The 27,187-nt window shown below is 36.1% G+C and overlaps 1 protein-coding gene across 9 annotated transcripts in view; it reads right to left on the bottom strand.

Moving 5' to 3' along the window:
• Positions 1–27,187, bottom strand: part of NFIB (nuclear factor I B) — a 228,935-nt gene that overhangs the window by 189,675 nt on the left and 12,073 nt on the right. The window lies entirely within an intron of this gene.

Below are 27,187 nucleotides of genomic sequence, written 5' to 3'. Positions count from 1 at the left end.
CCCCGGCACAGCCCTGGTGTTCAGTTTTGGGGCCCACACTTCAAGAAGGATGTAGACAGTCCAGAAAGAATTCTGTGCAGGGCAAGAGAAATTATTAAAAGCCTGGGAAGCATGACTTACTAGGAAAGACTGAAAGAACTAGAGCTGTTTAGTCTGAAGGGAAGATTGAGGAGGGATTTGGTAACAGTCTTGACATATATGAAGGGTGATTATGAAAAGGATAGAGATGGACTTATCTGTGGTTGCAGGGGACAGGCATAGGAACTATGGCCTCAAGCTGCAGCAGGAAAAATTTAGGCTGGAGATTAGAAAGAACTTTCTAACTATGAAATATTGAGTTTGGAACAGGCTACCTAGAGAAGTTGCAGAATGTCCATCCCTGGAAATTTTCAAAAGCAGGCTGACAGACATTTGATTGGGATGGTTTAGTCAAGAATGATCCTGCCTTGATCCACGGGCTGGACTAAATGACCCTTCTAGCCCTATTTTCCATGATCCTATGACAAGAGTTTTATTTCAGTGCTATGTACAAATACAGCACATTCAGAAGTGCAGCTCAACCGTGTTTCTACAGATAAGCTTTTGAGTACATTAACACCTGGATTTCTACTCAAGTTCTTATACTATGTCCAGTACTTTTTTAAACCCAAGCAGGAATACAAGCATGCAACACCAATAAGTTACTTTATCTAATCATCTTGTGAGAATGAAGTTAACCTTCACAAATCTGAGGGCTTGCCCACACTTGCAAACTTACTGAAATAGTTATCCCAGAATAATTACTTCACAGTACTCCCCATTGGAAACTCATTCTGAAATAAGATTGCCTTCTCCCAATTTATCTTTACCTACTTCCAGAACATCTCCACTTATACTGAAATAACTATCAAAATAAGAGTGCATAAATTATTGCACCTTCAGTCGCAGACTTATGATAAGAAAAAGAAGATTACACTGTGAAGACACATCAGAGCCTAAGGAGAGTAAACTAAGGAATGACAGAGTTTATTAGGAGAAAAGGACTAGTTTCTATATTGTGATTATGCATTATGATATACGCATAATCACATATATGTGACTTGCATTATGACATATGCATTCTATTTTGGGCAATTATGTCCTAGCTTGTGCAGTGCATTAAAAACTTGATATATAGATCAGTAAGAGGCAAGTGAAAAACCAGTACAAAAGGAAGCACGTGGAAGGAAAAAAAACAGGCTAATACTATTCAGCTAATCATAGGTATACCATATTCTTTAACCTTTTTCAAGTAGCATACATTCTACAATAGGGAAACCAAAAACTCTGATAAATCACAGAATACTGATACAAAATCATAAAATCCCAAATTCAAAAGTAATACAAATGGCTTTGTGGCACAATTTTTTTAAAACTTCTCCGGACAGTACACACACACGTGCATGTGCACAAATTTCTGAACAAGTAAGTCGTTTGGAAGTATCTCCTGAAGTGTGCTGAGGCATGTTTCTGGTGTTGTGCCAAATTATGAGCTTCTGTTTATGGCTTTCAAATATGGATTAGATAGATGCACAAGCATGTACTATTTGGCAAGTAGTGACAATGGTCTAGTCTGAATTTAGTAATTTAAGCTTTTCATTAGTCTTACTAAGTGAAAGAATGAATTAACAACAACTTGTTCTGAGTCTATCCTTATATCCTTTCTTCATCCATTCTTGTTCATTTGCCACATATTGGAAGCCACGGAAATTCTAGATTTTCCTCCTTAGATAATTTCGCAATACAACTTTTAAATAAGTAGCTCAAATGTCAGGTACATTTGAACTAAAACCTGCACTTGCATTTGCTGTCATTCAAAGACTACAACACTGGCTCCAAAGTTCCACATTATATTGGAATATTCTAACATTTCATCAACTCTCCAGGAACAGACAGATAAAAAAATTAACCAAAGAGGTCAAGAGTTATTTAGGATTTTAGTGTCTCATGTCTAGTTTTGCCAAACATAAAAATAGACATTTCTATGGCACAATACACACCATCGATTCACCTGCTTACCGTGACTTGCAGCACAGAATCTGTACCTAATGCCTTACTACCAACTATTTCAAATACATAGTCAAGGCCATAACCTTAATACTCTTCATTTTAGAGCTCAAATTATGGCACTTCAAGGCAGACCTACTTCTAGGTTCTGCAATTGTGACAGCATTTTCCATATAACAGACATTTAATTTAATCCAAATTTATCAAGAATACAAGCATAAATGCCACAATGTTCTGTAAGTCATATATAAAATGTCGTACAAGGTCAATATATTTACAGTCTGTCATTTTCTTCTGTTTATAGGTAAGAATAATATTTGAGTCATACATGTAAACGCACACAGAAACCAAGGGACTTTAAGAAAAGGTAGAAAGGATTAGATACTGACAGTGGCCCATTGTTGAGTCCCATGTGTGAAAGCTACAGAAAGATTAGTTTATACAGCTGCTGCTATTTGTCATAACATTGCTAACAAGGTACACATGTTAAATCTGAGTCTCTCCTTTCAGACCCAAAAAAGAATGACCATACCAAATTCTATGACACACATTAATTGAAAAAAACCCCAGTAATATTAGTTTAGGAATTCAAGCACTTTAGATTATTTTTCTTTCTTTAGTATGACAATGAGTGTTCCAGATCCATTTTGCAATACTGTTTTCTACCAACTGGAAAAAAAATACATTTTGGATAGCTGTGAGGTGAGGGTGACGGAAATCATGTTATCAAATCATGGCCAGAACCCCTGCATACAAGCTTAAGACTTTAGGACTATCTAAGTAATAAAACTGTACTATTTACTACCCATTACTAGGGATCTACCTTATTTGAGATTTCGCTTTTTTCACAGAAACTGGAAAAAAGCAGTTTCCGTGAACCCCGCAAAAATGGCAATCCCCACAATTTCAGCTTGGAAACACCAGTAAAAAAACAACTTATTACAAATAAAATGCTGGCTCTCCAGTGACAGCCAGCAGTCCTCAGGGCCATTGCAGCCTGGCCTCACAGCTTGCCAAGGGGACCCGCTGGCAGAATGGGAGCAGCAAAGAAAGCAGCTGCCTCCCCCCCTCCACACACACCACTCACTTCTGACTGGCCAAGAGGGCTGCCCATCATGTGGACCCACCCCTCTCTGCCAATCATTGGTGAGGGGCAGGGTCACATGATGGGCAGCCTTCTTGGTTAATCGGTGGTGAGAGTGGGGCCCTGGGGCCAATCAATGCAGGAGAGGAGACCACTGTGAAAAGACCGAAAAAAATGGCACCGTGCACCATGAAGTCCATAATTGTTCCCTCCCCTCAGTAGGAATTAAAGAGATTCCTACCCATTGCTAGCCAAAATCAGAAATGCCCCATTTGAATGTGTTCATAACCAAGTCAGAGGACGAAAAACAAACTGTTTTAAAGGGAATGATGAAAACTGTTGGAAAGGTTCCTATTTCTGCAGATCTTGGTGCAAATGGTGGATTTAGGTTCCACAGATCAAGAAAAATAGGGTTCTACCAGTAGTAAAAGGTATGGAGGACAAAACAATATAAATGGGCAGCCAGAGGGAAGAAGCAGCAGTTAATTAGAAGCAGTCCATCGCATTCACACCTCTGGTGACAGTAAATATGTTGCCTACCCACAGATCCTTCCTTCCCTCCCTCTTACTGTTAAGGAAAATTAGGCTGAACTGTTAAATTACCCTCTGGACATCTGAATAAGTTTCCAGGTAGAATGCTTGTTAGGAATATTGCAATTATCAAATAGCAGCTATTTTTTGTGTGATACAGAGATTGGAGAACCCAGTTGTTCTGAAAAATGGGCCTCTGTTTTTTTTAAAGGGATCAAAGTTCTTTTAAGGTACTGTTGACGAAAGGACCCCTACCTCCTGCTAGAAAAGGGGAAATCTGGAAGCATACTGCTTGGCCAAGAGACTGTTAGGGTAGGGTTGCCTTTTTAGTCTGTCATAGGTGTTTTTATATAAAAAAAAAGTGTTGGTATTTTTATCATTCATTGTATTTAAAAGATATGCCACCTCTTGCTTCTTCTCTTATGCCCAGCCCAATCTGAATGCTTCATACCCTTCCTTTCTATCCACATGATGACACTTCTTTTTATTCAGTGAAAAGTCACATTTACAAACCTGAAGATATTGCCCTATATATTGCTATGGGAGAAAAGGTATTAAGGCAAAAGGAGCAAGTGAAAAAAGAGTCATTGACCCCATCCTGTTGCTGATACAAAAAAGTAAAGCTGACAGCTTGCATCCAAAATGCCACAATTTATATATGTTGGAAGAACAAAGCAGTAAGTTCACATCATCTGACATTCTGGCTGCTGCTGCCCTAGGTAAGGACTCCAAAGCCAACCAGCACCAGTGCACTCCAGGCCCTTGCCTCCCACAAGTGATTCAACTGGACCTTGGAGATCTAGACTCAAATTTTCAAAGGTATTTTTGCCACCTGACTCTTTCTCATTGGCCTACACATCTTCAACATAAGAAACAAGTCTTGAGCCATGGGATGGTTTGGTCCTATCCGCAATACTATAAAACAGGGGTACTCAACCTCCAGCCCATGGGCCAAATTCAACCTGCAGAGCCATAGCATCTGGCCCATGGGGCTCTCCACAGATCAGAAAATTAGCTGGTGTGGGAACATCCTCCCCCCTGCCCAAATCCCAAACCCCAAGTCCTGTGTGCCCAGCAGGAGCCAAGCTATGCCCCCTTTTTTTGCAGGGTAGGTTGAGGCCAAGCCAAGGCCCCTTCCTACCCACCCACCCCCATGAAGCTGAGCAATACACCCTTCCCCTCCCCACAGGGCTGGTCTAAGGGCCAGGCCATACCTCCCCTTTTCCCATTGGGGCTGAGCCATGCTCCCTTTTTCCCCAGGAGGCCAGGCCATGCCCCCTTTTCCTAGGGCAGCCCAGGACCAGGCTATGTCCCCTTCTCCACTGTGGGTCTAGGCCACCACCACCCCCACTTTTCCCTGATGGGGTGAGTTGAGGCCCCTTCCCCCTCCCATGGGGCTGGGTCACCTCCATCCCTCCCCACTGAGGAGCCAAGTGAAACCCCCTACCACCCCCTACCGGCTCTGGGCACTGGATTGGCACCACCTTCCAGCCCACAGTCAGACCAGGGACTGCCAATCCAGCCCACAGGTGAAAAGGTTGAGCACCACTGCTATATAATAATCCAGACTTCATTATAAATTGGTCTGGTTGCACCTACATTTAAACCATGGTAAACCACCATTTTTTCCAATGCATAAATAAACACCTTCCAGTAAGCACCTTTCCACACTGTGATTACAACTATGCAAGGTATAACTGGTGCTAACCACACCTAAGCATGTAGATAAGCATGATCAGAACTTATTTTTTAGTTTTAGTACAGTGTTATGCTCTTATCTACAAAGCAATTTACAGTTGGGTTTCGAAACCCAATTAATCATAGTTATGCCGTACCTGTGTTATAAAAGCTGGTGGGGCAAAAGGATAGCATCATGTAAGAGAAAGGCAAAATTAACATATAGAATCCCAAAGAAACAAACACAAGTCAGCCTTTAGCATAAGTATCAGTCATACCTTAAGTCAAAAATGTAGCAATGCAAACCAATTGACTAGGCCTGGAATGAGAATCAGGACTTTTTACTCCTAGCTGTGCAACAGATCTTTGGCATGGCTTAAAAAAATCCCTCCACCTTCCTGGCCTTTATTTTTCCTACCCATATTGTCAGTTATGTCAATTTAAATTGCAAGCTCTTCAGAGCTGAGACTCTCTTTTGCGATGTGTCTATACAGCTCTAACCGTTACGGCAGTACACGTAGTAGTAAGTGATGTTCAGCTATTCTCTTCTGCATCTTTGTCTTTCAGCAAATTAACTAAAAGTTTCTTTCAGAGCTACTGTCTGCTTCTGAGTTTGAGCTTGCATTACTAAAAGACTATTTTTAAACAATCCCATGATTTATTACGCCTGTGAAAAAATGAAGAACAGCAGCAAACAAACCATCACTCCACTTCTCATAGAAAAGTTTAAACTTAACTGCCAAATATGATCCATTATACCTCAACCTGAACCTCTGCAATAGGATTTAATCAAAATATCAAGACTATCACTGCCACAGGAAGCCTGTCACATGACTGGATAGATTCGTTTTTAAACCTATATGCTGCTATTTAACTTGAACTGGTTTTTAGGAACATTAAAAAGCAAGCCAAATACTTGACAACTGCAAAAACGGACAACCAGAAAGTTCAATGTGCTTCCCATAACTGTACACACATACAAACACACACACAGAGCCAATATAAAAACTGCATCAGACCTATACAGCAAGAATGCCAGCCTGCTACAGGATTATTATCTGTTATTTTAGAGTTTTGCTGAATCAAAGAAAGTGAAAGGAGAACGGGTGAATAAATACAATAAGAAGAAAAAGGTTGAGTAACTGGGAACTTAACTGTTCTTCATGTGGTCACATAAACACAACAGACAGTGGTAAGAACTCCCCAAACCAAATTTAAGTAACAATTATCGTAAAACCAAAAGAATTCACAGCAATGATTTTACCCTGTAATTCCCACTAGATGCACTGCATCCATGGCATACTTAAGCTCCTCTTTCCTAGCTTGCTGCTAAGTTAGAAACATGGATGTAATTATAGTTGTTGGCTTTTAACTTTGTGTGTAAACCATGCAGAGATAAACTGCTATTAGTGAATGTAGTGAATGTACCCACTCCAAATAATTGTGTTTTGACAGTATAGGTAAAAAAAAAAAAAAACCCAACAAAAAACAAAAACACTAGGAATGAAAATTAACCACAGCAATTATAAGCAGTGTACTAAATAGGATATCAGGTCACTTATGCCTGGACTAATTTGCAACAAACCAAAAAATTGTTTTGCTTACATGTAAAACCTCTTTACATTTCTACTGACCCAATATCAGCATAAAAATATTTATTTTTAACCTTAAAAATACCTGTTTAAGATTCAGTAAAATAAATTATTTTTAATTGGGGGTCAGAGCTTATTCCTTCTTTAAACCATTTTTAGAGAGGACTAAGACCACTATTTAACAAATAAAACACTAAACAACATAAAATGTGATGTTTATTCATATATTAATTTTATTGAGCAAAACCAGTTTACTGAACTATTAAGATATGTAATATTTTCATTTTGCTCTTGCTACTTGGAAGTAAGACACTTACAGTCATTTTAAAATGAAAAATTGCAAAATCATGTATTTAGTCATTAAATCAAGCACCTAGAAAAAAAGAACAGTATTGTTTCGCCTCTTTTTCCTTCTCTGCAAAAACAATTTGCAACTTGGGCTCTTTAACAAAAAATGGCCTGGGAGATTTATAAACTCAAATATCTGCTTTTACAGAATACTTGCAGTCAACAGTTAAAGAAGGAAAAGCAACAAAAGCTTGCTTTCTTGAAAGATGGTAGAGAATTTTAAAAAATAATTAAAAAATAAAATCAAACAGCAAAATAAAAGATGTTATAGACCTCAGATGAACTCAATGCAACATATAATAGATTCTAGAATTCCACAGGTTCCAAAGGTATTCTCTTAAACAGTCTTAGCTTACTCCCTATAAGGCTCTATTTGTCACTGATATTAGATGTTTAACTTCCAATGACTGAAAACATCAGATGTGTGACCTGGATTGTTACATGACTATTAAATTAACTTTAAATGATTATTAAAAATAAAACTAGAACATAAACATTGCTTCCCTAGAATTTTTACCAAAAGGGAGTTTTGCATATACTGAATATGATTTTTGTAGAACTGGGCCTTTCAATTTGAATTTTGCTGGGGCAGGGGGGAGGAGGGACCAACAGATTTTGCATATCTCTCTTTCCCTTAAAACCTTTAATATGGATGTTTTTAATCAAGCTTGTAACTGAGCCCATTCTTTGTTCAGAGACCTGTTTTTTACATTGCCGCTTGATATCTGGCTCTTTTAGTTGCTTAACCTGTCTTCTTCACTCCAGTTTTAAGATACATTTTCTCTATTGCGTTTATGTTGTACAATCATGTAAGAGAATCTCACACCCTGGAGAATTTCAGAATCTCACGCATTTCAATACTAATGCTGAAAAATAATGTATTTAAATTTATATCACACACCTCTGCAATCTGGATCAGGCCAACCAGCTGATTTGAGTTTGACACCTCTGCATTAACAAAATTATTGTGAATATTTTGTATACACCTGGGCCTACAGGAGTCTAAGGGAGACTCCAAACCACATATCTAAGATCCTAAAATGAGCTTTTTGAAAATATTTCCTTGGTTTAGGCCAAGATCCTCAAAGATACCTAACTGCCATTAATCTATGGAAGTCAGGCACCGTCACAGCCTAATTCCAATTGATTTCATATCCTCATGGGAGACAGCTGCCTGCCCTACAAAGCATTTCAGCTTCTTGACTTGAACTTCAACCCATCTGCTTATCAAGTTTGTACTGTTTTTCCTATAGTAAGGATGGTAATGAGGTACAGGATTTGTCTTTTTAAGTATTAATGACCATTTGTAAGTGTGAATCTTCCTAGAGAGAAATCTGTACATAAAATCTGAAATTTAGCTAACAATTAAGAAACAAGACAATGAACTAGTATGTAAATAAACCATCATTTAAACTGAAAATACATTTTAATCAATAAATTTATTTACCGAGCTTGATATTCATTTCATAAGATTTTAAATTTCAACACGAAAAGTTTAGCAAACTAAGTGACATGGCCAATGCTACATCTAAATTGTGCACCAATGGCTAAGATTAGGTTATTTGACACTGACTAATTCAGATTTTCCTTTAGTTTACAACTTAGTGCTAAACAGTGGACTACAGGATCTTGCTCCAGAGTTATGGTCATGCATATGAAAAAATGTATTAGACTCTCTGTATCTACCATCCAATGATAAAGACTGTATGCATATCATATGCACATGTACAACCTGAGCTTTCCAAACTTTATATCTCCAGAAGACAATCATCAGTCAACTTAGTACTGGCCACCTCAGAGGCGACCAAGAGATGTAGCCTCCTCCTCCAGCCAGTTCCCACCTGAGGAAAAGTTCTATTTCTAAACCTATTGTTCTGCAAAATGCAAGGCTTTATACTCCACATCATTTCTCTTCCCCAGATTCTCTTTATTTGGGAGTGAAGAGTGGCTGCCTGTGAAGGGTAACAGTTGGTCCCAGCACCCAGTCAATCTTTAGCTTGTCAAATCTCTGCAGTTTGAAAACTGTAGAATGCTGAAAACTGTCTATATTTGTGCAGAGGAAGCAAAAAGATTTTAAGAGTAGAGAATCACAGGACCCCAGAAAAAGATATGTAACAACTGTATAGGAATCTCTCATTACTTGTTACTGCTGTTACCCCTGCTCCCAACAGAACTGAGGTGAAATCAAGCTCACAGTTTTACATTAATCAACAAGGTGCATAAAGTAGGCTTATATTTTTAAATTAAACGCATATTTTTTTTTAAAAACCCAATTTAAATATCTGTTTGAAATTATGACAATTTATATTAAGACCTCCACAAGTACATGTTTGCTGTCAACATTTTAAAGAAGGTAACATCAAAAAGCTGGTAAAAATCACTCACTGAGCAGCAAACCAAATTTTGTGGAAGGGCTAAACCAGCTTCTAAAAGCAGTATCCTCTTCTGATGGGATAAGGGTATATATATATATATATTATTATTATTTCAAGCCATGTACAAACATTTAGTTTCTTCTAGAAAAGTTGCTGCTGTCCCAGGAGAGGCCACAAGTGTACAGGAGTTTTCTCCCAGAGCAAAAATAGCCTGGAAACAACCAGAGTTACATTACTCCTGGGAGAGTTTATCCTGGGGGAGCAAATGACTGTACACATTATCGTCTGAGAAAAGTCACAGAACAGACCTTCAGCATCCCAGGGTGCTTTGCTTCTGTCCTCACACCTCCTGCATTGCAGACTGAGGAATCTGTCTCTAGGCAGACTGAGGAATCCTGCGAAGCATGTTGAAATGTGTGCACAGTGTCCCGCTGGCTGTACTGAGTCAACACTTTAACCTCTTGCTCTTGAGGGGTTCAGCATTTGAATGTCTGTTCAGGCATCTCTGGGTAAGTTTTTCTACCAGGACAACAAACCTGGGAGAATTCTCTCAGAGCATCTGAACATGAGCCTCAGTTTAGTCACCTAATTCATTTAAAAGACTACATCATTCAAAGTTAAACCAAACATGAACTGAAAAAGCAGAAAGCTTCAAATGTAAACACAAAAATGAGACAGGAACAGATGAGATCTACCAAGTCTACAGTCTTTAAAGATATGCTGACTAGAAGCAGTAAGTTCAATTCATTAACTGCATAGACAAAATAATTTAATAAATCAATTATTTTTAAAAGCAGAATGACAACCCTATTCTTTCTATCATGTATCTGTAACATTTACTGTCATTTTATTGAAAGGGATAAAAACACTCTGGTTTTGTTCACTTTAAATGCAATTTGAAAATATCCACCCAAACAGTGCTTTGCACGTCACCATTATCTAGTAAATAAGAAATGTACATTCTCCAATTTCCAACAAAAATATAACAATTAAGAATCTGAATAAATGTGTATTACTCAATATAATGTATTAAATGAGCATTGATAATGCACCTTTGTGGTTTATATATATATAAATATATAATAAAATTTAGCGTAAGGACAATATTTAGTTGCCAATGAACATTTCAATAGTTACCAATAAATCAGAATCAATTTTTCTTTATTCAAACAGCTACCAAATGCAAATGATAAACAAAATTTAAATCAAGGTTCCAGTCTGCTATCATAAATCATGATTAAAATTAGTGATTGAAGTCATACCACCCTGCACAATAGGGTTTTGGTCCATGACTAAGGCTTGTGAGCACTCTGGTATTACAAATCATAAATTCAAATAATTAATAATGATTCAATGAAACACTGCAAAACAGGATAAGACAATTCAGTGTGTAGCATGTAATACAGCAATGTTAAAGATAGTTACATTATACAAAAGCCAACGTATCTTTTATTACACTTCACTACAAAAGTGGCTAACTACCACAAAATCCTGCCACCAACTCTCTCTACACTACCAACTTAAAAGCAACACTGCTGCATATTTTTCATATGCATAAGTGAAATGTAAAATGATTACAATGAAAAGAGATTAGTGATTTTTCTATTTTTTATTGTCTAACTACAGCATCTTGGGCATAGCTTTTTTCTCCTGTTGTTCCCACAGATCTTTCCCAAAACAACAGAGAAGAGGAAAGCATTTTAAAAGTAAAAAAAATCAAGTCCACAAAAGTGCCATCAGGACACCGAATATGTGTAGCAATTCTGTAGGCATTTCATATTTTTCTGAGCTAGCTATATTCCAAAACTACCTGTTATGCTGCAGTACCACTGCTATTAATAAAGAAGTAAAAACAAATACTTTCAACAAGAAAATCAATCCATCTTGCCATTTCTGTTCTATTTACCAAGGATCACTTACAGACTCTGTAACTTAAAAAATAATCCAAGGACTTCTTTATTAAATTCCTATATTGTTATAGAGTGCTGTATTGCTATACAGAAGAATATAACAGACCCTTTTTATAATGGTCTCTTAATCATAGGGCTATTATGCACTATTTATAAAGATGGTATTCTAAATCTGAAAAACAAAAAAACTAGAAAATATGCTTCACAGACTAGAAAATATATTACATAGAAGCTTACACAATTCAATGTTAATTAATTAAGAACAGTTTGGAAGAAGCTAGTTTACTCCCTGCAAGAGTTCTTTAACAAAAACTTGGGCCTACAAATAGTTATGACTTGAACAACACATTCAGTTAAATGAAACTTTCTGTGCTAATATATATTTTTTAAAATGTGTGAACTTCACGCTTCAGAGCAAGCTATGTTTCACGCTGACATTTGTATGTCATTCCAAATGTATACCACAAAGACCTTATCTCCGCTAGGTTTGAACTGCACTTTAATACAGGGTTTCAGATTAGTTCTAAAAATGTGAAAGAGGCATCACTTGAAATATTTAAAATGGACAGGGCAAAACATTCAAAAATATATTACAGACTCAAGAATTAACATGGGCTGTCTTGTCTACCAAGTTCTTCTTATCATTGTGTCCTAAACATATTCTGATGGATAGATCTGCTTCAAGAAACAATATTCTGTATTTTTCTAATGTCAACTGGGCAACCAAAGCCATAAAAATATTACTGATATTAAGGAATAATTTTCCCTGCTTGCATTTCCTACTGAGTAATAAATACTGTGCTATTACATATAAAAGTAAAATTCATATCATGACAGAATTTTTACGATCACAGAGAGATATTTTAGGAGGGAGAAAAAATATATTTTCTTTCTGCAGCATTGTATAAAGTTATCCACACTTCTAAAATTTATAAAACCTCTATTTTCATTATATTAGCTTAGTCAGAAAAATTCAGCTTGTGCAGGGCCTTGGCACTGACTTGAAGACCTGAAATATTAAACAAAAAATGTGGTTCTTAAGTTTTGTTCAGTACTACTTTGTTCTTTGTTTAACAAAAATCCCTAAAGCAAACATTGGAAGCCTTTAGTCTAATCAAATATGCCTCAGGCCTCATTTGATATAGTAAAAGGAAATGCAACAACAATCTATAAAATGGCCAAACAACATACAGCAAGGTAAGGGATAACAATGGAAAAGTGTCATAAAGCTTAATTTTTCACTCCCACAGTCCCTGAGCCAAAGTACACAGAGCTGTGCCCCCAAGTACCTCAAAATATAAAGAAACACAAAACAGGGGAAAGAGATAAAAATGTGTGAGGATAATTATAGTAAAATACAATTTATTATTGTGTTTACCAATAAAGCAAAAAATGGAAGTCAAAGAGAATGTACAATAGATTTACTCTAATGGGTGTATTTTGCAGACATTCTAACGAGATTAAATAACAAAATTCTAAAAGGTTTGTTTCTGTTTTACATGCAATATGTAGAATAACCATTCAATTCTGTTTGGGATACTTTGACATCTGTTTTCAGTACGTTACAATGAAAGCTGGGGACTTCATGCATACATTTGCTGTAATAAAACTGTCACTAATCAGTGTTTTCCAAATATTGTCCATAACTATTACTATTCAGTAATCTCATTTGCATGATCTGGTTGCCTCATACTGGTAGGTATCAATGCAAAGGGAAGTCGAAGTCACACACACGGAATTGTGGAAATGCTTTTTTATGGAATTTAATAACGTGTCTGAATATAGCCTCAATAGATCCATCCTGAGATACAAGCAAGCTGTATATTAATATTCATCCTTCTGTGATATATTCCAGCAAGTCCAAGTTACCATTAATATGGCTTACATTTTGACAAGGTTGCTATGTAATAGTTAGCTAAATAACACTTTGTCCCTTTGCAGCAAGAGAAAAACTCAGTGCATCAGGAATGTAAGGTCTTCTTTTGAGTCAGCCTAGAACGGCTACACCACTGAACTATAATTCAGGGTAATTCCTGCAGAGTCCTGCAGAGCTACAGGAAAGCATTTAGCCCCAATCAGGATGTAAAGGAAGACAAATATGTCTTTTTTGGGCAAACCAGAATGAGAACTTCAGTGTCCAGGGCAGCAACTACAGAACAGCCAGGCTCGGAGAGGAAGTTTAAGTTGATATTTGTTGGTCTATTATTTCTGCCAAACCTCAGGAAGGGAATGAATGGGAACACAAACTCAATATCATTGTGCTCTACTTAGAACTGGGTGGCCACAAACACCATTACCATGGCTGCAATTAACAGTTTTTCATTTAATCATGTGATCGTAACCAGTCTTTTCATTCTGCATGTTATTGGACTTTCATTGTAGTAAAAGTCTAATATGATAATGTTTGCCCCTACAGTGGTCTTGATCTTAAACCTAGAATATGATTTTCAGTGCACGTTTTATATTACACAAATGTTGGAGGACAAACAACAGATTATTTGTAGGCCCTAATGCTGTGTTTGTTAGTGCTAAGAAGCCATTCCAAATGTTCCAAAAAGAATTAATGCAGTATAACAAGTCTATTTAATTACTGAAAGACCAGTGATCCTCATATTTCTATAAGCAGCTTTTCCTTTATTTGGAGCCTGTAAATAGAACAGAAATCACTGCATGATAACTGTAATTCATGTCACAGAACATTCAGGTTATAATAGTAATACAGTGAAAAGATCGTGTGAGAAACCAAGAAGGACCCTCAAACCATAAAGCCCTCAAATCTGCATACATGCCACATTCCTGAATACCACTCTAGGATTAGGTAATTTCTAGTTATAGTCGAAGTCCTTTTTGCCCAGAGTTCACAATGTAGTCTCCATGTCCTTTTTTGAGGATTTCCATTTCAGTTAAGCCACTACCAATAATTACATTCTTAAACTTTAATTTTTTTTATAAAATCTAATAAAAATCAAAGAAGTCTATGACTTTTTTTTAACATAAATCCATATACATCACAGAACAGGAGACAATGAACTCACCTCTGGAGGCACACGTGAAAAATAAAACATGGTATAGATTACTTTAAATTATGTGTCTGAATCCAGACAGCCCAATCAATTTTCCAATTCTACTTTCTGCTCAGTCAAGTTATTCTTTAACTAACAGGCAAACAATAGAATAACTTCTAATGTTAACCCTTTCTTAACAGCAAATGGAATGGAATCAGTATTTTTATTTTTAAATACTGCCTTAGGACAAAATTAGGGGGCAAGCTTTATTTTTCTCCTTTGTTTTTCTAATGTATCAGAAGTTAAAATAATTTTACACTTAGAAACAGGCATATCAACTTTCTACATGATGATGTTATAGCTGGCTCATTAGCTAGCCTGAAATAATGTTGTTGGGGAGGAATAAGGAAGACAGTGATGGAAGGAGGGAAAGGTGAAGGGCACAACGAATTCTAAACAGCTCAAGTTACTAATTAAATGTTTTGGATGGTTTTGACTTAATGTGGGCTTCAGAACAACTGATGACCCTTTACAAAAATTAAAAGAATAAATACAAGACATCAAGTCAGACCCAATATTAAATAATCCTAAAGAATAAGTGGCCTCACAACTGCCTTACAAACAAGATCTATCCAAGCCATCAGTAAAGTGTAACAAGTTGTCCTGGCATTCTATGTCCATCCATCTATACGAACATAATATTTAACTACCAATGTCATTGGTTTCTTTCATCTTTGATGATATAGGGCAGTGACAGAAATGATACATGTCATGCACTCAGCCCCCTAAAAACGCTCTACAGCTGTGCCCTGACAAAAGTGCATGGCTGCAGAGTGCTTTAAAAGTGCTGGATCACATGACAAATAAATCCGCATTTAATGAGGGTTCAGATGAAGGTGCCCCAAAGCAGAGCACCTTCATTATTCTGTTTGTCTCTGTGTGCAAGCAGGGCTGGGCTGCATCAGCCTAGCCCCACCACTGGTGCTGTCTTAAGGATGGGAAGGGGAGAGAAGGTAGGGAATGGAGCTCCAGTCTGGGGTTTGCCCAGCCTATCCCCCCCTTCAAGTGTAGGCTCGGCAAACGTGCCCCACAAAGCATAGGTTGGGCAAACGCTAGGTCAGAGCTGCCTTCCCTGCCTTCTCCCCCCTCTCATCCTGAAGACAGCACTGGAGCTGGGGAGTGGAAGGCAGGGCCAGGATGTGCATATGCTGGGTGTGTGACACCTCTACACAACAGAACTCCCTTCTTGGGGCTCAGCAACAGCATAAGGATTTGACTCACAGCAAAGAGTTAATGACTAGAAACATTTTAATCATTTATCCATGTTTATATAGCCCTATCAACCAAATATCTGACTACTTCAAAATCTTTTCCTCCCCCAAGAAGCTGAGGTGAAACAAGACTAGTTCCCCATCTGTTAAACAGAAATAACACCCAGAGTGCCTAAGTCACTCAGAAGTCTACTGAAATATAAGAAGTTAAATCAAGGTCTCCAGGGTTCCAAACTAGCTCCTTCGCCATCACACTATATTTGACATTGGTATCATACACTGGCATAACTATTCAGGGACCAAGAGTTGAGTTGAGTTACTGTCAGTATACGCACCCTTTTTCACAGGAATTAGGGAATGACTCTAGAAGATTAGTTCTTGATTAACAAACTTTCAAACCCAGAGTAAATAAAAAATACCTGTCTGGTCATCTACAATTGTACAGAATGTTGCAGGCGCACTCTATACAATGTTGCATGTGCACCCTAGCAATGGTCCTGGCTGCCCTAATAGGTTCAACGCGGTATGTTAGGCCAACTATCCTTATGTGTTGCTTAACTAGCTGTAAGGGCAGCACCCTTCTATTGAAACATACCTGTGGTAACTGACCACAAGCTGCTCAGTTCTCATACTCCTGAGCAGCTGCTGTATTTGTCTTTATTTTTTACCTTTAACTCCTAACTTCAGAGCTCTAGCCTGTGCCTCATCTCTGACCCCTAGCTTCAGACGCTTGCCTTGTTCCAGACTTAAACCTCCTGGCTTGGACCAATCCTTCTCTAGCATGGCCCTAACCTCTGGGCTGAACCACTTAGGCAGACAGACTTAAGAAATCATCCTTGCCTTTCACAAAACACAAAAATCAGATGGAATTTAAAGATAAATGGAATAATATGGCATCAAATCAGTCAGGGTAACTGTAAAAGAAAAAATATTTTACATGAAGTTGATTTACTTCAACAGACCTACTCATGTGCATAAAAATGTCAAGTCAAGCCCTAAATTACTAACCAATCTGAATAGCACTGGATTACAGATTTAGTATAACAGTACTTGACTGTCCAGTGACCATTTCCTTATGATGTGTGAAAAATCAGTGAGGCCATTCCATGTTATCTATTTTTAAACAGAGCAATTCATTGATTCCAAGAAGGACTTCTTCCTAAAACTGATGGTACAATACGTCCCAGAGTAAATTATTCTATGTAACACCCACCTCAAAAAAAAAGTTCTAATAGCTAAATCATAGATTATTAAGAGAAGCACACAATATAAATCAAGAACTTGAGATCAGAATCCACTCTATACACAGTAGGCAGTCTACTGTAGTATTAGGCCAATGACTATCTCTCAAGACAAGGGTAATTCACAGGCCTTTTAATCATGTAAACCCTCTCTTACCAAAAGCAAAGAGTTTCAAAAAAACATTCTACCTCTCTTTCCTCTTTAATAAGATATTGCACAAAATACAGTATGTAAATTCTTCATCTGTAGAGATAACAGTTATCCCTGGAGAAAATAACACTAGCTAAGAAGCCAGTTTTAGAAAAACTCTGAAATCAGTTATTTAACCATCTGTGACACTAATACCAATTACCCCTTTATTTAATTTAAATAAATTCTTCTGGACACATTAAAAATGAGAAGTAAAATGCCCACATTTGGCATTTTTTATCTACTTTCAAAATGGAAATGAGAGAAAGATCCAAAGTTCTTGAAATAAAATAATATCTGACTGATAAAGAAGTACATTATTTACCTTTGAAAAATATAATGACACTGTGTGCACCAAAAACATAGAGTGTTATTATAATGCAAAAGAGAATGTGGCCTCTCTCTAACAACTAGAAATCCTTTTGCCACCTCTTCCACTAAGGAGGGCTGCCAATTTGTCCCCATCACTGTCAGCAGACAAAAGATGACGATGACTACAGCCAGACCATATCAAACAGAAGACACAGCAACTCCAGAGGGACGCCTTGAAACCCACTGGGGTGTAAAGTCAGGGCTGAGGCCTTCTTGTCAGCTATTACCACAAAAGAATCAGAGGAAATAGTGACATTGCTAAACAATGGAAAGGTCAAGCAGTTCGTAGCCATTTCATGACCCAGACAAGTCAAGGTCAAGAAATTCAGGTAGCAACTCAGCCTGGGCGTAAGTTACAGCACAAATGAATTGTTTTAACAAATCAGCTTTGGTCAATTAAACCTAACAAGACATGTTGCATCACGTAGCAGGGTTCCTGACACTAAGGCCAGGAGCTGAGGCTGGCCTCGTAAAACAAGGCTTTTAACATAGCATAACAAATTTAAGGTAATCCATCCAGAAGCTGCAGATGTCAGAATAATAAAATACAAGTTGTCCTGACCAAGAGACTTTTTCACACTTTTAAATCGGAGATTCTGGGGTACAGCCATTCCTTCAATACATCTACATACATCTACATCATTTTCAATGGCTTTAATGCAAAAAAAATAGACTACTATATCCTACTATAAATACTTTTTCTCACCTACAACATACCTACAACATGCATTTCTTTGATTTGAACAGCAATTACTTTATAACCTCTCAGTAATTATTGTGATCAGAAAATTAAATTGAAAATCATCTGGGTATTTTTGTTTGCTGTTGTTTACAAAAACAAGACTCTTTTTCAAATTAGTCCCTGAATACTTTATTTTTGTATACCTTTTCAACTACAGTTTTAAATTTAAAAATGTGTAATTGCTATACTAGATGGTATGTATATTTTGAGTGGGACTCAGGTAATAAATGAATCAGAACAATTAAGATCCTTAATACTAGATTTTCTCATGGAAACAGTTTTGGGGGAATGCTTTCAAATGCCTGGCTAAAAAACAAACTCAAACACTGTACTCAGTAAAAATAGCCAATCTTACCCTCTCATTTATTTAAATTCCTTCATATGAGAAAAACCAAACCCATAAATTGATTATGTTAATTCAACATTAAGTTTGAGATGTCACATATACCATCAAGAAATTCAGAAACTACATTATTAAAAAAAATTGTTGCATATGTAGAAATCATATGGAAATTACTAGTGCCATAGTTTTCTTTTTTACCTTACCTTTCTGAATTTCCTAACTTGCATGCAACTCCCCAACTCTCACATAGTACTATAGTTAATTGTGGTATTTAATTTCCCTGTATATTTTTTTTGGGGGGGGGGAGGACACTGTAAAGACCCCTTGCAGTCATTTTTTCTTTAGATAAGTTACCTCAAGCAATGAAGAAGACTTTCAGAGCCACAAGAGTACCTTTCTGTTTTTGAGCTGAAGGCATGTTTGCCATTAAGATGTATAATGAAGCTCTGAACGACAGGAAGTTTTAATGCATAAAGCCAAATTATCTCTAGCTAAGATCTTATGTGATGTGCTACATAAACAGCAGTTCTTCACTAAGACATTAATTAGTTATTGGGAAAAGTAATTCAGTATGCATATGCCCAGCATTTAAGCCAGTTTTTAATAGCATGCTAGGTAGAACACACAAGATAAGCTTATGTTGATTTTAAAATATTCATGACCCTCAGAATCATTGCTAAATTTCCCTAGCCATTCCTTCATCAATTAAGCCAAGAATTATATCAAGTTGAGTTTGACATTCATAACTCCAACTATTTTTGCATTAAGCTACACTTGAGTAATTTTTCTTTCATGACCATATACGTAATCCAAAACTGACTAAATTCAGCTCAAACTTTTTTTTAAGTGTGTATGGGAGTGGGGGGTACCCTTGTGATTACATCACGCTTGGAAAATTCAGTCCAAAAGCCATTTGTTTTGAAAAAAATATATAATTAAAATAATGAGAAAAAACTAAGAAGGACCTTACTGGATGACTAAAACTCAGCCCTATACAGCGCTTACCATGCGCAGACAGTGCAATACACACACTTCCTTAAATTAACTCTTAATTAACTTTTACCTTTCACCAAGCTTTTACCTTTCACCAAACTAATGCTACAGGATTTGTTTCTCGTTTACTAGCTTATGAACCATGTAAACCTCTAATTCAAATTTAGCACTGTTTTGCCTTTATTAACCAATTTATTAGCCATTGTTTCTACAAGTTCTATGGGTGTCAAAAAGAGTAAAACTATGACACCTTCACATAAAAAAGTGACATCTTGTTACTGTCAAACAAACAGGCACAGGTCTTTTTCTTATTTACACATTCACTTAGTATCTGAAAAGTATCTCCAGAGTTAAGTGATTTCTTCTCCATTCCAAAATGTTAGCAACAGGCTTATTTATTCAATTAAGGTAGTAGTAGATTTTGATTGGCTATTTTAAGTTCATCAATCCAAGAGATCACTATGAAACAACATACCACCTTGACATTGAGAAAAGAATATAATTCTTTAGAAAGCTTCCTGAAGTGTTATGCTTGGCACTCTCACATGGTGCTGTAAGAACCAAAGTTTCCAGTAGCATAACCACTAGTCCTTGAGATTTCTAAAGTTACTTCTCCAACACAGACAGAGAGGGGGATGGGGAAAAAACATGAAACTTTTTGCCTTGAAAAACGATGTGGACCACCCGCTTTCCATCCATTAGTCCAGAAACTGTATGTTCCTTTAAAATGCATCAATTAGCAACAATTCAAAATACAAAGTGGGATAACAAGACATGTTTAATTTTTTTAACAAAGACCTTACAATAATTTTAAGGGATTCAACAAGCAGAATTTTGTTAAGGAAAAAAGTTGTTTGTTTGTTTGTTTGTTTTGTTTATAGATCCAGTTAACTATATGTTAAAAGGAGAGCTTTTCTTCCCAACTCTGAGTGGTTTTGCTTGATCCTACCATGACGCAATAATCCTACTTCGTTTTGTTTTACTTTATAACCTGTTGCCATGAAAATGGTTGTGATGTCCTAAATTTAACATTACACCCTAATTTTCAAAGAATGGAACAGAATTTAACCACAAAACTCCTCTTTATTTAAAAGGCATTATGTTGCTTAACCCTAAGCAAGATACTTTACTGCTGTAACAAGTATGAGAAATCAGCCTAGAATCAGCAAAACATTTCTTGAAATGCATATCTTTATCCATGCCAAGAACATTAGAATTAAATATGCAAAGTTCCTCCTCCCCTGCTCCCACTCCATTCACACCACCAGTTATCCTGACTTTGAAAGGAAATGAAAAGAAAAAAAATTACTATCCATTTTGGATTCCTCACTTCCATACTCCAAATTATCAGCCTAGACCAGTGATTCTCAAGGGTGCCATGGGGTGCCAAATAATGTTATCACTGTTAGATGTGCAAACATGATTCACACCTAAGAGTGATTTAAAACAAGTGATTTCAAAAAGAAATCCTTAGTGTCAGAAATATTCTGACCTGTTTTTCTGAGTTCTTTGCAACAGAAGAAAAAAAAACCAAATGACCCAAATAAAATTTAAGAATTGGCATTTTCTAAGGGGTTCCTTGAGCCTAACAAGGTATGCCTTGAATCCAATGTGAGGTCCCTTGGGTCTAAAAAGATTGAGAATTACTGGTGTAGACATATACACACATGCAAAATCAGGAATAGTGGGTAGCCTTTTTAAACATTAAATTCATACACTTTCTGGCCTACAATATTTTTAAAAACCAATTTAAAGCATTACTATATCTATGTTCAAATCAAATTAACCTCCATTTTTTTTAACTGTTAACGCATTCCACGCCTGTTCTTTTCAGTACAAGGCCCTATGAGTCTTCTCACAAAAGCACTGTGTAGTAATCTTTTCAATCTGCACAAAATTTTCAAAAGTCATGCTTTCTTCATGCAGAATTACACTAGAATTCATCAAAACAATATGGTGTTTTAGAAAAAAATTATCTTTAGGAAGCAGATTGTTATATTATCTTTTAAATATTTTAAATCACACGTGATAAAAATATCAAATTAATTCTTCTCTTATACTGGCTATTTCCAAAACTAAAACTACCAGCTGGTTAGCCATTTCAGTACATATCAGTCAAGCTTCTGTTCAGGCACCTGGGTTGATGAATGGCAAGTTAGACCTATTTGGTGCTCTTCCCAGTTCAGCTACTGACTTATTGTGTGAACTCAGGCAAGTCACTTCACCTTTGTGCCTTAATGTACCCTTCTACAAAATGGGTAGAATACCGAATTAAATTTTCTCATATCAACTATTTCCTAGTGGCCCAATCTTACAAGTTATTGGGTTCTGAGACAATTAGGAACTTGATAAACTGATCTTCTTGGTCCCAATGTTTGCATTCATGTGGACAGTAAGCATAAACTTTTGTTATCTAGGATGCACTCATGGCACATGAATCCCAACATTACATGAATCACTCAGCTTATCCAGCCATACAGTGATGCATAAAATGTTCTTATAAAGTATCTAGTCATCCTATATCATTTTGCATACATTTTAAGTACATAAAATTGCCACTGATACTCCTAAAAAGAATATAAAACACACAAATTTAGTAAGTGTAATAATCTGTATGGAAAGAATGAATTTAGGAGTGACCAGACAAAATTAATTCAGAGTATCAGCTCTCCAAAAAATTTCAGAAAGGAAAACGAAAGAGAGAGTAGGCCATTAAGATTTCAGAAGTTAATTCTTACAGTAGTCAGAAGTGCCAAATGCTTAAAAAAAGAATTATTGTAATTTCTCTTTGAATGAAGCTATCCTGTTTGTAGCAAGCTAATACATATGGATTACTATAAGATCCCACATGTAACAGTGATGACACTAAAAAAAGTAACCACAGTTGTTAACATTAAACAAGGCTAAAAACATTTTCAGATCAATGCAGTTGCCATTCACAGACTTTGGTGCTCCTGTTGAGAATGTGCTTAATAACAGCAAAAAATGCAGTCCAAAAATCAGTAAGCCTAAATAAGTTTAAACTGTAGACTGCTGAAGTTATACAACTTGAAGATAGCAAGTGTTGTATGTTGGCTATCTCTTGAGATCTGTAAACTTCCTAGCATACAAGAGATGAATCTTAGCACACAAAGTTCCCCATTACCTACTTTACAAAAAAGCCCAGCCCACTCTCTCTCCACCCCACCCCCCTTCTATTTTTCCTTCCCAAACAGACAGGACACAGTCTGGCGATTCAGGGACTCACATAGGCCAGACTTCCTTCTGTGCAGCCCTTTGGGTAGAACTGCTGATCCTTCTTATTAATTAACGAGATAATGGTGGTTAACCGGAAAGCAATATTAATGCTAACTATCTAGGAAACTTCAACAGAAATGATTTAACCTTTTTGTTGATTTCCTGGTAACAGAATCATGCCGCTGGAACTCTAACAGCATCTTGATGGTTTAAGAACTTTGAAATTCAGAAGGGTCTGAAGTATATCAGACTAAGCAGAACTATATCTTTTTTGCTGCTCTCAAATAAGCTTATAGAATCTCCTCTGAATTGTGTTTTTATATTAACGGATGGAGCAATAGCCAACCAGTTTTATCACTTGTACACCACATTCATGTCTAAGTGGTGGGTAACATGACTGATATGAGAAATGGATAGAGACACGTGTTTTAAAAAAGAATCCAAAAATGCTTAATGCATTTACCATTATTTCAGTCATTTAGACTTCCAAAAACATTACTCCAGGCCCAATGTGCTTTATTCAGCATTCTTTGGAATATTTAAATGTAAGGTTTACATTTTATGTATACTGAAAAAATATATGGGGATTAATAATTCTCTAAATGAGACAGACACGTAACTGTAGACATTTTATGTTTTAGAAAAACAAAAGATCAAAATTTTATAAAATCAGTCGCTTTAGGACTAAGTAAAACATCTATAAGAAGAATGGATTTATATTATCAAAAAGGTTCTACTGCAGCAAACAAGTACAGCAGCTTTCATTCAGTGATTGTCAAAAACTTTCCAATGTGCCCACTGCAATGCGGATGCCAACCAACGAATCAAAGGCATTCAGCAACTAGACAAAGAGGGTCTGATGCCAACCTCGGTGCCACTGGCAACCATTATTGGCATCAAGCACATTGTCTGCCTTTTTTTTCTCCTCTCCTGGCACTTGACAAACAAAATGGCGGTTCGTGTAGCAACGGAACACAGCATAAGCGCTGCACTGATTGAATCAAATACTACCAAATGATTTTATGGACTGGGATGCAGTTCATACCAAATGATACATGCTGCCTGATACGTGACAAAAAAAATTGTTTTGTTGATACAAATGATAATCATAACATTTTTTAGTTTAATTTTAATAGGAAAAAAGAAAATATAAAGAACAAGGAGAACACTAAAGAAAATTGTTTTTAAAGATTATATTAATATTAAAACATTTTAATGACCCCATTATCAAACATAATATGAACTTTGCAGTTTCTTCCCCCAGATCACTCACAACTATGACATTTCAAGCCATGTCAAACCGTTTCTAACTTATCTTACATCCTAAAAAAGATGAGGATGCTAATAAGACAGGAGAGAGAAAAATAGACTGAATTTTGAGAGGGGAGGTGAGAGAGATAGAGAGAGGGAGGGAGAGAGAGAGAGAGAGGGAGGGAGGGAGGAAGAGTGAGGGAGAAGGAGAGGGAGAGAAAGAAAGAAGTGAAATGGAGAACCAGATGAAGTTGGTCAATGACAAAACTTGATAGCCCAGTCTTTATTTCTTCCTTCAAAAGGAACATGGAAGTAGAAAAACCTTTTAGAAATAACGAAAAGGAGTATTGACATTTCTAGATCTGGAAATTGTCAATATATTGTAACATTATTGCGCACTGCAATGCGGATGCCAACCAACAAATCACAGGCATCCGAGGCTAAACAAAGAAGGTCTGATGCCAATCCTGGTGCCACTGGCAACCATCATTGGCACTCGAACTATTCTTCCTCATGTTTTTCTAGTTAATTAAAAAAAAATTCAACAAAAAACACTATTTTCCCCTTTATTCATTTCACATTCTTTTTTTATATTTACTTCAAGAATTGTTCTTATTTTTGTGCTTAATTTATTATATGCCACTGTTTAGTAGATATTTATATACTAAAAGAGGAATAAAAAGCAAGTCATTATGTGCAAGACACGGCAGTTTGATTGACTTCATGCGTATCTTTTACAAAACCTGGCATCTTTAATCAATTGCACTACAAAAACACCATCATTAACATGCTCTTGATAGAAAGAAAGATTCAAAGTTTAAAAGAAAAATAATAGGATAACGTAATATAACTTCTTCAACTAGAGAGCCACCAGATGTTAACAGAAGATTTACTGCAAAGCAGTCAGAGAAATAAAAATTAGATGCAATTTACCATAAACAATGGTCTAGCAATGGTGACTTGATATAAAAAAAAATCAACTTTAAACTTCCAATAAATTTTCTTAGTTATTTGATGTTATTTTGGAAATATTAATAATGCCATAGCATTGGTGCATGTTTATTTTAGGCAGCATATATTGTCATATGACAAATATTAAAATACACCGTATTCTCAATTTATTTAAACCAGAAAAGCTCCATAGACCTTATTTCTCATTTTGACTTAATAGCTTTCCAATTTAAAAATATATGTGTAAGGGTATACCAATCTTGTTTCGTTCAAGAGCTGCTTGAACTATGTTGCTTTTCCTTGTAGTTTTGACTTTTAGAAGATTTCCTAAACTGGTATAATGTACTAATTAAGTCAATAAGCTATGTCTTACAATTGGTATTTTCATACTATCATTTAAAGTTTTCTGCATAAAGAAGTTTTAGAATTAAAAACAGAATAAGATATTTTGTTTTAAAGTACCCCAATTTTGTTTTAAAGTACCCCAATAAAGTCTGATCACCCAATCAAGGTGATCCATCTTTTCCTGGATCACCTTTACCAGATTTTGCAGCTACTTAAAGTCAGTGGAAAATAACTAAATGTATAGACTGTCTACTACTGGAAAGTAAACTAATACATACAAGCAGAAAAAAATGATTTTATTTTCACTTTGAATAATCCTGCAGATTGGCCATATTTAATAGGCTTTAACTGAGTGCAATAATCATAAGACACAATTTGCGGAAATAATTGTGAATTCTAAAACAGACATTCATTGTAAATAAAAAGTATGCAATGTATGTATTCTTCACTGGGATTAATGCATATATGTACTATGTGAAATCTACAGTCAACTGCAGATGTGCCATTTTACCTTTTTGCTACTAATAAAATCTATTCAGTTAATTTATCAGTTAAATCCCCTAGTTATATACAGGCCATCAGATAACAGTCTGCCATCTGCCTTTCTGCAGGCCATTTCTACCTACCACCAGGCCAAGTTATGAAATGGTCCACCATCTGTGGCAATTCAAACTTTACCCAATTTGGATTTGTGGCTAAAAAATAAATTTTACTGAATATAAGTCATTAATATAAAGATTTCTAAAGGATGATACAATTACAAGAGAGTACAGAAAAAAATTAAAGTATGAGTTTGCTGAGTTTTGAAACTATGAAAATATGTTTTTATTGGATCCATTAATGATTAAGACCTGTAAATGAATATAGACATATATCAGTTCCAGAATATTATCAGCAGCTATTTTCTTTTAATTTTGTAACAGAAGTTTAACCACTGTTTCTTAAGTGGGTCTCAAACTTTCCATATTTAAACAACTCCTAAGGAAAATAATGTGCACTACTGTTACCATAAAATTAGAATTTTAATGGAAAATTTGGGAAAATATTGCATTATGATTGATCTTTGAAAAATACAATATGACCAGCCAGTGTAAAACTATGCAGTCAAATAGCAGTTATAAAAATGGAAATAAGGAAGATATTGCATGGTGTAATTCTAAATATATAGTTATATTTTTACCAGAATTCTACAAATTCTATTTGCTAAAACCTTTTTAATATTTTATTTTAACACTGGTAAGGAAGTTTATATTTCATCTTCGGAACAAGACTAGATTCATCAACATCAACACAAATCATAGAACATGAGCAGTTAAAGGATAAGTGTAAACATCTATGTTATATATGTTTCTGTGCAAATGCACACACATGCATATATCATTAATGATGCTGAAAACAAACCTATGAAAATCGGGGTAATATTTTCTATAGCACTTACTGGGAAAAACATACAGCACTTTTTGATAAAAATGACAACTTCAGAGGAAGTAAAGTATGCTTTCTAGTTTCTTTTGAAAGAAAAGGCAGCATGTATGTCATATGCATGTGTCATTTACATATGTTTTTAGGAGTATGTGTATCTGTGTATATGTAGCCATGCTGATTTATATATGTATACATACCCACATTTTATGTACAAACCACAGAAGATGGTTTCATTGGAAGTCTTCCCTTAAAAGAGGGGGGGATGGGGATGGGGATGGG

This window comes from Crocodylus porosus, unplaced genomic scaffold (genome assembly GCF_001723895.1).
Source record: "Crocodylus porosus isolate Cpor-Errol unplaced genomic scaffold, CroPor_comp1, whole genome shotgun sequence".
Classification (NCBI taxonomy): Eukaryota; Metazoa; Chordata; order Crocodylia; family Crocodylidae; genus Crocodylus; species Crocodylus porosus.
Note: the sequence above shows the minus strand (reverse complement) of the source record. Positions and strands in the feature narration are given on the sequence as shown.